Source organism: Leptonychotes weddellii, chromosome 1 (assembly GCF_054177405.1).
Source record: "Leptonychotes weddellii isolate Sample4059 chromosome 1, ASM5417740v2, whole genome shotgun sequence".
Classification (NCBI taxonomy): Eukaryota; Metazoa; Chordata; class Mammalia; order Carnivora; family Phocidae; genus Leptonychotes; species Leptonychotes weddellii.
In genome coordinates this window covers 35,647,730-35,662,820 of record NC_138369.1, presented here as the reverse complement: position 1 = coordinate 35,662,820, position 15,091 = coordinate 35,647,730, and the positions used below count along the sequence as shown (strand labels likewise).

The 15,091-nt window shown below is 36.3% G+C and overlaps 1 non-coding gene across 1 annotated transcript; it reads left to right on the top strand.

Moving 5' to 3' along the window:
* Nucleotides 1-10,886: 10,886 nt before the first annotated feature.
* Nucleotides 10,887-10,989, top strand: LOC115940041 (U6 spliceosomal RNA). The gene has a single exon (XR_004074824.1). It is a non-coding gene; the product is annotated as a U6 spliceosomal RNA (small nuclear RNA).
* The last annotated feature ends 4,102 nt before the right edge of the window (nt 10,990-15,091 follow it).

Here is a 15,091-nt window from a genome sequence, read left to right as displayed (position 1 = left end):
TTTATTTGACAGAGAGAAATAGCGAGAGCAGGAACACAAGCAGGGGGAGTGGGAGAGGGAGAAGCAGGCTTCCCGCTGAGCAGGGAGCCCGATGCGGGGCTCGATCCCAGGACCCTGGGATCATGACCTGAGCCGAACGCAGACGCCTAACAACTGAGCCACCCAGGCGCCCCTGAACTGCATGGTTAAAAATAAAGCAACCTCCTTCAGAACAGCAAGATGTCTATGAGAATATGACCTACAACCAAAAAAGGTATTATTAATCACATTAAATAATAATGTTTAAGAGCCATAGCTCCCGTAAAAAAAAAAAAAAGTAAAAATTGTCAAGTGGGTATTTCATTAGAATTTGTCAAAAATCTGCATTTAACTAAACATAATTATATACAATAGAATGGAAATATGATGCATAGACTAGATGATCAGGTTACAAAATGTAAAACTTAAAATGCACAAGATATGAGTTCCTGCAGTAAATATTTCTCTTAATGACATAGCTAAGTTTCACTCAGACTCAACAGAGAGGCCACAAAGGATGAGACATTTTGGATTGCCTTTCATGGAAGACCAGAAATTTAGAAGGTTGACTGAACTGTATAAATATTAAAGGTTCTTTGCCAGCTCCTAATGTTATAGCTTTATTCATTGTGAGGTGCAGAAAGTGAGAGGAAAGAATCAAATCAAGAAAGCCTATATAAGAAATAGTGGTCATATTCGGCAGTATACAAGCTCACTGTAAAAAGAAGCATAACGGAAATTCATGAAGAGCTATGCAAGAGAACGCAAATGACCAATGGTTGGTTTAATCAGGGATCGCTGAAGGAAAACCCATCTGTGCACCGAGTAGCTCTCAGGTAAACTGTGGCTTCCCAGTTTTGCAGCTCTCCTTTCTTCCCACACACAGTGATTAGCCTCTCTCTTCTGCCCACTGATAAGATTTCCTGAACTGACTGGAACACGAAGAGAGAAATAAAAGTCATGTGTTCTTGGTTCTTGAAGGCACAAGTCAAGTCCTAAGTTCATTCCCTGAAAATGAATTCATCCACCCTCATGTGCCTCTCTCGTACTATGCTTTGCCATAAATGCCTCAAATCCATTTTTGATACTGCAAAGCAGCATGTTTCATGAAATATGTGATAAGTTCACACATCTGAGATTAGAATTTGGCTGATTGTCCTTTCAAATGCTAAATAAAAACCAGGTTGATTGCTATAGCACTTTGTCAAAGATACCAAATGGAATCCATGTTTCACAAATGGAACTAGGGCATACTCACGCCAGATTCACTGTCTAAATATATAAATTAATTCTTCAAGAAATATACTTCTATAAAACATTAACACTGGTGTCTTTCATAGTGTTAGAATCTCTTCTATAACATAATTGGCATGAAGTATTTGAAAAGTAGTTCCAATGCATGATCTAAATGGCTTAAATATTTTTGATGGTTTTAATAGTACCAAATTTTTCATCTTAAATCAACCTTATATAAAATATTTATAAGATAACATGTAAAGTGTGTAAAAAGTCTTTATCTCCTGTTCTGTCCCTTTGTTAACTCTCTACAGAGTGATATAAATAATAGCAGTGAATAAAATGTGAGAAAAACGCAACTGTGCACAAAAATTATATTGCATCTAATTAAACTTTGAAGAAAAAATAAACTAAAAATGAACAACAATTCATTTATGGCAAGACAGTAAATTGCTGTAACTATCATAAAATCATCTATATTAATATTCTTTCCTGAAATTAAATTTAAAATAAATTGAACAGTTTTCTTGGTAACTTTTTTGTCTTTTGTTTTTTTGGGGAACAGTTTCGAGAAGTTGACGTATACAGTTCCTTTCTGCATTTTGAGACTTAAAAAAGACTTGTAAGAACAGGAAGAGTGGATTGACGTTGAAAATCTTAGCAGCCAAACTTTTCCTGTTCAGGATTTGTCAAATCAAAGAACATCAGTAGAGTATCTGATATACCTTTCTAGAAAAGTTATGACCTATCAGCAGTTATTCAAATGGGGTTGAAAGTGGTCTTTACCTGATTGGATAATATAAATCTTGAGATGATGGTAGAGAAACGATTGGGGAGGAGAAATAAATCCTTCAGTAATCCCATAAATCATGTAAAAGAGCCTTCAGCTCCTATGTATCAGGGTTAAATTTATACATTTTAGCACAGTTTAATATAATGTGTGGACAGAGATGAATATTGCATTGAAGGCTGATTTATACTAGTTCTAGAAGTTTCTATAAAACTAATTTTGTGTTTCCTTATAAATTAGTATCACACACCTATTTGGAATGAGTATTTAATGTAAAGCTTTCATTAGTATTTAAACTACAAATATACACAAAATATGGAAACTTTCAAACACCATTTTCTGAATAAAATTTTGCTAATTCTTTTGGGTTTAATATATTTTTCCAAAAATAAATCAAGAATTAATGTCAAAGTATTTCTGAAAGCACTAGATCTACATGTCAAGGACAGTTTGACATTCATTAATCCATAAGAAAAGGTAAAAATACAAAAGAAAACAGACTATTTCTGATTTGGGATCAATTAAATTAATCAAGTAGTTAGAAAGCAGTGGGACAAAATGCTTAAAATGAAGCTAAATATCTGTTTCTCCAAGTTATGGAGGAGGTTGGGTTAGACACACTGAAAGGCTTCGTGATTCTATGATTCTAAGATTCTGTGATTCTATCAAATATGGATAGATATTGGATAATAATATAGATCCAAGAGTACTGAATCTCCAAAAAGAAAAGTAAAAGTTTAGTAAAAATTCACTGTAAACCATCTTAATTATATAGTTCCCTACATGAAATCTTATTTGCTCATAACTCTGCCCTTTCATGATGAAGTAGCTGCTGTCCCTGCCTGCCATATCCACTTGGCCTTACCTTGTCACACCAAAGGCTGCTTAATAGGATCATCCGTGATTCTCTACCTAAAGTCTTTATCTGGCTGTGGAGTGTACTCAACCTGGGTGGAGGGCAAGCCAGAAGTGCTTCAGAGTTCAAGCCCCTGAAAGCAGCCTCCAGCCACTGATGAAAGGGAGTTGGAGGATATACACCCCCGCATCCTCACCTCTCAGTTGGGATAACTTTGAGCTGGACTCTACTCTGTCTCCCACGGTTCTCTAGTAGGACCTAGTTCCAGTTGCCCACAGTGGCAAATATCTTGATAATGCCACACTATTTTTTTTTATTATGTTCAGTTAGCTACTGTAGAGTACATCATTAGTTTTTGATGTAGCGTTCAATGATTCATTAGTTGCGTATAACAACCAGTGCTCATCATATCATGTGCCTTCCTTAATACCCATCATCCAGTTACCCCATCTCCCCACCCTCCTCCCCTCTGAAACCCTCAGTTTGTTTCCCAGGGTCCATAGTCTCTCATGGTTCATCTCCCTTTCTGATTTCTCCCCCTTCAGATTTCCCTCCCTTCCCCTAAGGTCCTCCGTGTTATTGCTTATGTTCCACATAAGAGTGAAACCATATGATAATTGTCTTTCTCTGCTTGACTTACTTCACTTATCATAATCCCCTCCAGTTCCATCCATGTCGATGCAAATGGTGGGTATTCATCCTTTCTGATGGCTGAATAATATTCCATTGTATATATGGACCACATCTCCTTTATCCATTCATCTGTTGAAGAGTATCTCGGCTCCTTCCACAGTTTGGCTATTGTAGACATTGCTGCTATGAACATTGGGGTGCATGTGCCCCTTCTTTTCACTACATCTGCATCTTTGGAGTAAACACCTAGTAGTGCAATTGCTGGGTCGTAGGGTAGCTCTACTTTTAACATCTTGAGGAACCTCCACACTGTTTTCCAGAGTGGCTGTATCACTTTGCATTCCCACCAACCGTGTAAGAGGGTTCCCCTTTCTCCACATCCTTGCCAACATTTGTTTCCTGTTTTGTTAATTTTTGCCATTCTAACTGATGTAAGGTGGTATCTCATTGTGGTTTTGATTTGTATTTCCCTGATGGCTAGTGATGTTGATAATGCCATGCTATTAACGGGCTTACCTTTTTTCCCTTCCTCAATTCCCTATTTCCTACTGGTATCTCCAGTGATCACCTCTCAAAAACCACTTGTGTGGGACTACTTGTCTCTGGGTTGGCTTCTGGAGAAACCCAAACTCTGGGCACACATATTAGCTCTAAAATGAAACAAATAGGGGTGCCTGGGTGGCTCAGTCAGTTAAGCGTCTGCCTTCGGCTCAGGTCATGATGCCAGGATCCTGAGATCGAGGCTCACATCAGGCTCCTGGCTCAGCGGGGAGCCTGCTTCTCCCTCTCCCTCTGCCTCTCCCCCTGCTCATGCTCTCTCTCTCTCTGTATCTCTGTGTCTCAAATGAATATAAAATCTTAAAAATAAAATAAATCAAATAACTTTATATGTGATTAGTTGAGACTAATATTGGACAAAAGAGCAATGTCCTCGTTCTTGACTAATAGGACCTTTTATAATGTATGAATAGAATATGTGAAAAGACCAAGCACTGATCGGCTTTATAGCAGTGTTTCTCAGCCTTGCTACTACTGACATTCTGAGATAGACAGTTCTTTGTCGTGGAGACTGTCCTGTACATTGTAGGACATTTAGCAGCATCCTTAGCCTCTACTCGCTAGATGCCAGTAACATCCTCCATCCTGCTGTGAAAACCAAAAATCTCTCTAGACAATGATAAATGGTGGTGGGGGGGATCATCTCCCACTATCCCTCCTTTAAGAGCCACTAGATTATAGAAACGACTTCGTTTAACACATTCAACTAAATTCACTCATTCAGCTATCACATAACAGAATAAACATGATAGAACAGGCATTGTATTAGTAAATGATAACAAAAAACAACAACATATGTAAGTTCCTGATTTCAGAGTTTATATTCTTGTCAGAGGAAAAGAATTAAAACAAACTATTAACTCACAGTTAAAAATTTTCTGTAATTCTCAGGCATTTTCCAATGGAGGCTGTAGAATGAATAATTTCTTTCCAAAATTATATATATATATATACACACACATATATATATTTCCAAAGTGTGAGTGTATGTCTACAAATTGTGTGTGATTTTAATTCTGATGAAGCAAAAGGCTGTTAATTTTCACAGTGTAAGTTCTGCATGGTGGGAGTGAAGGGTGAGATATCTGCCCTTGGTTTTTGTTTCATGCCTTCTGTGCTGAAATACTGTGGGAGATTGAGCACATTGTGCTTTCTTTCACTATTGCAATTTTGTCCTTTTTCTTTCTTCCTTGCATGTATTTGTCCTGTAACTTCCACCTACCTTCTCCCAAAAGTGTTTTTTTTTTTTTTAAATAACATGCGAACAACTTTAAATGATTATGATAAGGGCAAAAATGAAAGAAGCATTGGAAGGTAAATTTTCTTAATTTTTAGTCCACTTTTCTCAGAATTGCTATGAGATTTTCTCTCCTAATCTCATGTAACTTTTTTATGAATCACATAAAAATTGTCTTCACCATGTCCTAGTATTGCTGTTGTAGGAGGCAAAATACCTCTTTGTGCTCGTCGGTCCTGCAGATATAGAAGGCCTTATCCTGTGATCACTTGAGAGTCTGTACCTGAGGGCTTCCTCTTCTGTTGATCTGTGCATGAGACCAACAAAAAGTGACAAGCGCAGTAGCATTAATGCCTCCAGAGTAGCTCTAAGCCAATGATGGATGCAAGCTGGAAAATAACGATCCCAGCTTCTGACATGTTTCCCACACTGTCTTCTAGAATTTTCCAAGGGTATTGAGCCACTGTGTAGCCTATTTATTGGCTTGCTTTCCTTTCCTGTCTCAATTCCTCGTGGTCCTATGATACTCTCTAGATCCATTCACCAATGAAGCATTCCAATGTTGCACTGGAATGATGGGCTAAAAGAAAAGATCACCACGTTTTGGAGTTTCTAATCTAACATGAATAGTAGACATTATTGTTAATATGTAAAATATTATTAATGTATAAAATATTACTATTCTCTTAGACACTATATAGGATCTGTTGTTAAAAGGAGAAACTCAGGCTGGGGATATATAATTATAATATCTGCATACTTTCTCCATATTGATTAATTTTCCTTTTTTTCCCCTTGTGGGGGAGGAGGAGGGTAATATTACAATAGTTTAAATAAAATCCTTTAGTATTTCAACTGTCTTTTTTTCTTTTTAAGATTTTATTTATTTGACAGAGAGAGAGAGCACAAGTAGGCATAGCAGGCAGGCAGAGGGAGAGGGAAAAGCAGACTTCCCGCTGAGCAGGGAGCCTGATGTGGGGCTCGATCCCAGGACCCTGGGATCATGACCTGAGCCGAAGGCAGATGCTTAACCGACTGAGCCACCCAGGCGCCCCTCAACCGTCTTTTAATGGCTTACTGCTCTCCTGAAAGAGTTCTGATAATCAGTTCTCAGAGAAGCATGTGAGAAAAAATGACATTTGTTCAGCAGACGCATAATCCTTGCTCACACTCTGATCAGACAAAAGCCACAGAGCAGAATATCATCACACTGATAGTTCCAATGACACACAGAAGCACCTGGTACGTCTGGAGTGACTGCTTCTTTGCACAAGCATGCAGCTGACATGAAGGTTAAAATGCTGCTTGGTACTCCAACGTGTAGAAAACATAACCTGGGCAGTTGCAGCAGAGAACAGCTATGTATTTTTGAAGTCACAGACTCATCAAAGTCCAGGCCTACTATTTAAAATTTTGCGGTTGAATATTTTGTCCAGATTTTCAAAACCCACATTGTAAGTGATTTACACAGTGCTATTTTGCTGTTTTCAAGTCTATGCAAATATAGTGGTGGGTGTGATAAATTCTTAATACATAATTTTAAAGCATTTTGTGCTTCTTTTAGCTAAGTGTGTTAGAAGATAAAATGTGCATATAAATGTGTTTGTGAGAAAGGTGCTGTTAAGTAAAGAAACATTTACTAAAAGAATAATTTTGCAATTGGGAAATCATAATTTCCAATATGTTTTCTTTCACTGAAAATAAAAGATTATATGACAGTACCGAATTGATACATATGTTGTTTTGCACTAATAAGAACTTTCTTTAGATAAAGAAACAGGGTTTTAGAGTCTCAGTTTTTGTTTTGTTTTGTTTTCTTTCTTATTTTGTTTCTCTCTTGCCAAGGTACTTCTCAGAAGAATGTTGTTAAGTGCATGAACTAAAACACACTGGATTACAAGAGATACAAAGGAAACAAATTATTCTGAAATACAATTATCAAAATAGTCTTAGGACATATTTGTGATATAGCAATGTATGCTCTTGAATAAGACATTAGAAAACACGATCTAGCAGTGGGCTTCACAACAACTAATTTCAAAGTAAAGATAAGCAGTATTTCAAGGTAGCTGCAAAACGTGTATTATCATGCAAAAACACTTCTATTAGTGATGGCATGTAGGTACTACCAATACTACTGTGGTTTGTTACCTACATTCAAAATTAAAGAACATGCTGGAAAGAAAGAGGTAATTCTGTATATTTGACCAATCAAATTCACAAACCTCCTGAGTTCTGCTTGAAAGTAACAATATGACACTGGTAGATAGTGCTAAAAGAACCTTGAGGATGTGCTAACCCAAACTTGTTTTCACAAAGTAATGACTTGATGTTTCCACAAAATCAGTTTTCATTTTTCACCTTGGTAATAATTCAAATGGAAATGCAAATTAATAAAAATTAATAAAATGGCCTAATAGCACAGGAATTGTAAAGAGTACGGTAAACTGGAGAACACAGGCTCTTTCTTTTTTTTTTCTTTTTTAAAGATTTATTTATTTATTTGAGAGAGAATGAGAGAGAGCACATGAGAGGGGTTAGGGTCAGAGGGAGAAGCAGACTCCCTGCCGAGCAGGGAGCCCAATGCGGGACTCGATCCCGGGACTCCAGGATCATGACCTGAGCCGAAGGCAGTTGCTCAACCAACTGAGCCACCCAGGCGCCCCGAACACAGGCTCTTTCTAAAGGAAACTGCACATGCATGTCAAATAAAGAGTCTCCGGATCCCAGTTAGGGCCACCAATTTGTAACCTCTGATAAAATATGTAAAACGAAAAAACAGTTTTAAATATTTTAGATTTTTGAAAGCTATTTGCAAGTATTATCTTCTATCTTTACCACCTACCTATATTGCTATAGGTAAGCAGATAATATTATCTCTGTTTCACAGGAGGAAAATAGATGAAGAACAATCTCTGTCACATATCCAGTTAAAAAAGCTAGACATTATAGCCAGTATTCCACTTTCCGTTAAAGGATAAGTAATTGCTGAGACCTTGTGTTGGTGAAAAAGTTTTAGGAAGGAAGGAAGGAAGGAAGACAAAGTCAAATTTAGAGTAGTGTATGAGCAAATAGTAAAACTTAACTTGCAAATGAATGCATCAGATAATAAGTCCCTGTGTGCTGAGTTGTCTACTATGTGCATTGTGCTTAATTCTTGAGTGGTATGTATTTCAAGTCTTCATAACAATTCTGCAAAGTAGGTGTTGGCATCAATATAAGATACTCAGACTTGTATTAGACAAGAAAAGGAGTTCAATTAAGGAAATCTCAAAGTTCTCACTGGCACCATATAGCCAAAATACCATTATAACCGTTCTCTCATTCCCACTTTCATGTTGACCTAAACTGAATCTTCTAAAAGCAATGCTGAGATAGAAATATTTTAATCAGAATGTTACTATGTCAGTTTTGGTAATTAAACATGCCAAAAAATCTTTTGGCCTCTGTATCTGTTGACTTAAGGATGTCAAATTGTACAGGTTAATTTTACTCTGTGGATTTTTAAAATTGAAATTATGTAATCCATATGTTATAGATTATATAATCTATATAATCCATACGTTATAAATTATATAATCCATACAGAAGCAAAATATGGCAGAACTTCATTTTGTATAAGATTTTTTATCATTATTTAGTCAATTGAAATAAAATTTTAAAGTATCCATCTAAGCATCAATACCAATTAAATAAGTATTAAAATCTTTACTTCTCTTAAGTCACTTTAGGGAAATTTGATGCTATTTTTACTTTTTTACAGAAAGGTATATTGGTAACAGTCAATATATCATTTTGAATTGTCTTGACACATTGCATACCTTTTAAATTTTTTCAATCTTCAAATAGTTAAAATTAATGGTATATTATATTCTATTGTCATTTAAATTCAAAATTTAATGATATATATTTTGTGTTCCAAACTTCAGAAATGAAAGTAGAAAATAAGTTAATATTTACAAAGAAAACCCTGGGAAGTGTTAAATTTAAATGTGAAGCATGTTGATGTCACTGCAGGATAAAAACATAATTTTTTTTTTATCTCTACAGCTTCTAGTTTTTCACAAAAGCTTATATTACCGTCATAATACAAATTAAGCTTATGTTTAAAAATGTCAGAATTTCTTGCATATTTTCTTATTTTGCCCACAGAAAAATCAGAGTTTTAGTTCTTAAGTGGAGAAAAGTCATGCAGGGCAATGGACAAGGGAGAAAGCAACTGAGATTTCATGCAACATGGTGAGGAAAGGCCTCAGTGACAAGGTGACATCTGAGCAGAGACTGAACAAGAAATGGAGCCATACGGGAAGGAGAGTGTTGGAAGAGGCGTCCGGGCAAGGACAGAACAGAAGTTGTCAGAGAGGCAGCATGCTTTCAAATAACATTTATCAGCACTTACTATGTATGCATGTTATGTTTTTACTGCTGTGAAAGTACCAAACAACCAAAAGACAGGATTCCTACCCTCAAGGAATTTTAACTTGAGCCGGGCGAAAAGTGAGAGAAACAGAAAAGAACTAGAAAACAATTGAAAGTAATTTCTCGTATGTAAAAAACAGCCCATACCTACTTTTTTTTTAAATCATCTATTCCACTTAATCTAGGATATTAAAGACAGATTTTATATTTAGATGATAGTAAAGCTTGCAATATCTATTCTCCTATAATTAAAAGCCATTGGCTGTTTGCATTTAAGTCTTTTCTAATGAGTCAGGATTAAGAGTCTATGCTTTGTCCATAATTTTAATTTTTAAAACTAAATTATATTTCCTTCCACAGTAATATGAAAACAGATCCTCTAACTGTAAATTACTTTTAACGAATCCTTGAGCAAATTCTAAAACACCAAAGCAACAAAGATACAGATTTAACATCTACAAAATGTTCTTTAGAACCCCAGATATTGCCATATCTAAAATTTTTTAATGTATTCTTTTAATAAATACTTTGCTGTTTTGCATTATGATGCCATGACACACCAGTTCACTTGATACCTCTTCCTTTGTGTGTGAACAGTGTCAATCATGTGTCAAATTTATTTCTACTGCAACTGAAGAGCTATCTCTTTACTGACAAATCTGTTAGATGGAATATTTAGTTGGTCAAAATGCATCATGTAGAGTAGAATAGTACAATATTAAATGAGCCTGATGTCAAGCCGGTCCAGAAAAAGATCACATAAATATTAGACTAAAAAGAACTTTGACTCGGGAGAAAGAATCATTGTTGGATTAGTAAACAGTTGGAAACTGATGGAATCGAAAGGTTAATTAAGCACCTTTTGCGGAAAAAGTGGGTTCAATCCAGTACCCTTTCAAGTGTATAACCAATACTCTCAGCTGTCCCTCCAATACAAAATAATTGAGAGCCAATTGACAATCATGGGATAAGCCCTCTGGATAATATGTGTAGAGTGAAAATCTATAAAGTTTCATATTCATTCAACAAATACTTAAGGCACAAAGCTAGGAAAGACAACATAAATGGATTAGACATTATCTCTGCTCTCACAAGACCTATAATTTAGTAAGGCTATAAGTAAGAACATTATTATAAGAATGCTCACTTTAGCACTATATACACTAAAATGGGAATGATAGAAGAGTAGTAGGGTCCCTGAGCAGGGATGACAGGCAAATTTGTGAAGGGTTGCATATTTTCTCAAAAATTTTTATAGAAATTAACATTGAAAGGGCTATGATATATGTACAAACAAAAGATGATATAAGATGCATTTAATGCTGTTCACAAAAAAACCACTTTCAAACCACTTCAACCACAATACCTGGGTTGAAGATGAGACAATGGAAATAAATTTACCATCCAAACACTAATTAGAAAGGAAAATGTGAGGATGGCTGCAACAAATAACACAGGAAATAACAATTGTTGGTGAGGATGTGGAGAAACTGGAACCTTCATAGATTGCTGGAATGTAAAATGATGCATCTTCTTTGCAAAAACAGTTTAGCAGCTTTTCATAAAGTTAAATACAGAGTCACCAGATGACCCAGCAATTTCAGTCCTAAGTATATGCCAAAGAGAAGTGGAAAGATATGCACATGAAATGCACAAGTGCATTATTCGTAATAACAAAAAGTGGAAACAGCCCAAATGTTCATCAGCTGATAAATGGATAAATCAATGTGGCATATCCAAAGGGGGTAGGCAGAAGAAAGACCCTTAAATATTACCAAGTCCTAATACCTGGAACTTGTGAATATGTAATCTTACATGGCAGAAGGGACTTTCTAAATGTGAATAATTTATGGGCTTTGAGATGGGGAGGTTACCCTAAAAGATCAAGATACCCAAGGCTCCTGAAAATTGGAAGAAGGAGAGAGAAGAGTCAGTCACAGAAAATCCATTTGAGAACTCAAATGGATTTTGTTGGCTTTGAAAACGGAGAGAGAGGGCCATAAACCAGTTTCAAATTACATGAAGATGGAAAAGACAAGGAAATGGATTCTCCCCAGCTTCCAGAAAGGAATGCAGCCCTGCCAACATCTTGATTTTAACAAAATGAGACTTGTATTGAATTTCTAATCAATAGAACTGTTAGATAATAAATTTATGTTGCTTCAAGCCACTAAATTTGTGGTAACTTGTTATATCAGCAAGAGGAAACAAGTATGTTATTCAATGGAATAGTATTCAGCTATGAAAATAAATGAGTATTGATACATGTTTTGCATGGGTGAAGATCGAAAAAAATATGCTAAGTGAAACAAGCCAGTCATAAAGATGACACATTGTATGATTCTACTTATATGAAATGTGTAGAATAAGCAAATTTATAAAAGCAGAAAGTAGAATAGTGATTTCTTTTTTTTTTTTTTTAAAGTTGTGTTTTGGTTTTTTTTTTTTTAAGATTTTATTTATTTATTTGACAGAGAGAGAGAGAAAGCACAAGTAGGCAGAGAGGCAGGCAGAGGGAGAGGGAGAAGCAGGCTCTCCACTGAGCAGGGAGCCCGATGTGGGGCTCGATCCCAGGACTCTGGGATCACGACCCGAGCTGAAGGCAGCCGCTCAACCAACTGAGCCACCCAGGCGCCCCAGTAGAATAGTGATTTCTTAAACCTGAGTGTAGGGGGTTTAGTAGGGACAGGGCTAACTGCTAATAAATACGGGGTTTCTTTTAGGGTAGCAGAGTGTTCTTCAATTAGATTATGGTATTGGTTTCATAATTCTTTAAAAATACTGAAAAAAAGCACTTTAAATGGATGAGCTGTATGATATATGAATTATATCTCAGTAATGCTGTTTTTCAAACAGAAAGCAAAAAGAACATCAGAGTGACTATATTAATACTAGACAGAGTTGACTTCAGGACAAAATATTACCATAGTCAAAGAGGGACATTTTATAACAATAAATGAGGCATGTTACCAAGAAAACATAGCCATCCTAACTGTTGCACCAACAATAGAGTTTCAAATTACATGAAGGAAAAACTGATTGAAAAATTAAAGTAGACAAATCCAGAATTGTGATTGAAGACTTCAAGTCTCCTATTTCCTAGGTCTGTTTGCTGAAACAACCTGAAAGCAATGAAATTCTAGTAGCAAAAACCACACCTAACACTGAGATCTTGATTTCAAAATACCATCTCCTTGAAAAAATGGCTGATTCTGGGGTTGGGGTATGGAAAGTACAAGATAAACTTAGAAAATTTTGTGCCAGCCTGTAAGAAAGTATTCAAAGATTCATGGGGACATGAATGACGTCCATCTTCAAAATCAGCAATGGCTGGCTGAATCTTTCTCAAGTTGAATCACTCTGACACTAACTCATCTTTTGCCTCCTTCTAATTTTAAGGATACTTGTGATTACTTTGAGCCCATCTTGATAATCCAGGATAGTTTCTGCGTTTAAAGGTCAGATGATTACAACCTTAGTTCCACTTACAATCTCAATTCCCCTTTTGCCATGTAACAATGTATTTACATGTTCCAGGGATTAGGGTGTAGACATCTTTTGTTGGCCATTATTCTACCTATCACAAAAAGCATTAGTTTTCCTTCTGTAGCAGGTATGATACTGTTATTTATTATAGAAAACCAACTCTTATTGGCTTAGCAGTTAAGGAACTTACATGGTTTAGGTAACTGAAAAGTGCAGAACAGGGAGCTGGATTTAGGACAGGGCTGATATCCTCAAATGACTGATTTTTGTCAATCTCTCTACTCAGCATGGATGTCACCCTGAGTCACTCACCATCATGATTCCAAGATGGTAGTTAACAGGTCTCATGGATACAAAATCATTCCTTCACATCAGCAGAAGAGAGGGTATTTTTGTCCCAGCAACCTGAGCACACATTCAAAGGTTCACTTTGATTGGATCAGTTCAGAATTATATACCGTTCGCTGTACTAATTCTGTGGCCAGAGGATTGGAATGTGGTAACTGGTTTCGACTTGGTCCCAGGTCCCAGAGATAGACTCAGCTTCCCCAGAACAAACAGGATCCCAAATGGAAATTTTTTTTTTAAGATTTTATTTATTTATTTGAGAGATAGAGAGAGGGAGAGTACGAGCAGGGAGGGAGGGGCATAGGGAGAGGGAGAAGCAGACTCCTTGATGAGCAAGGAGCCCGACGCAGAGCTTGATCCCACGACCCTGGCGTCAGGGCTTGATTCGAAGGCAGACGCTTAACCGACCGAGTCACCCAGATGCCCCCAAATGGAAATTTCTTGAGAAGAGAATAAGGAGGAATGGACTGAGGAGGATGACCAAGAAACATTAATTCTCTCTTCACATACCAATCTCCTATCCAGAATTATAATCTTTTATTAATAGAATTATGGATAACCCAGAATATTTTAGAAGGGCTGAATTTCACCTATTAGCATCAAGTAAAGCAATGCAAATTAAAAGAAATATGTGAACACTAGGGTCATATAACATGACAAATGACATGAGTTACTGAGTTGCAATCAGCACTGCTGTCTACTCTGCATTAATGCCACTCGGTCTTCCATATTAATTAGGAAACGAGAAATCTTTGGTTGGTTCTTGAATGCAACAGAGAGACAGATGGACAATTTTGCTCAACATAAGCATATTTCTGCCTTATTTTTCACAGCAAATACTTTGTCTCTAGTGAATTTTTAGCTTTAATTTTAAATCCTTAAATTTTTTGTGGCTTTTTTCTTTTGAATCTGTATCTCTGTGATTATCACAGGCTTTATTCTCCTGTCACAGTTGTTTACAGTAATGTTTCCACTTGCATGATTTGTCAGTACAGATATTGGTTTACTTACATATTCAAGCCTTAATTTTCTTTCTTTCTTTTTTTTAAGTATCCTTCACACCCAATGTGGAGCCCAACGTGGGGCTTGAAATCACAGCCCCAAGATCAAGACCTGAGCTGAGATCAAGAGTGGGACGCTTAACTGACTGAGCTATCCAGATGCCCCTCAAGCCTTAATTTCTTAAACCATTTTACAATATTTAGTCAAGTATAGCTGACATACAATATTATATTAGTTTTAGGTGTACAACAACAGAGTGATTTGACATCTATACATTACAAATGGTAATCACAAGTCTAGTTACCATGTGTCACCTACAATGTTAATACAATGTCATTGACTATATTCCCCATGCTGTACATTACTCCCCCATGACTTATTTATTTTATAACTGGAAGTTTGTATTTCTTAATCCCCTTCACCCATTTTGCCTCCTATTCTTTCTGGCAACCATCAATATGTTCTTTGTGTCCATGAGTCTGAGTTTTGTTTTGTTTCTTTGTTTGGA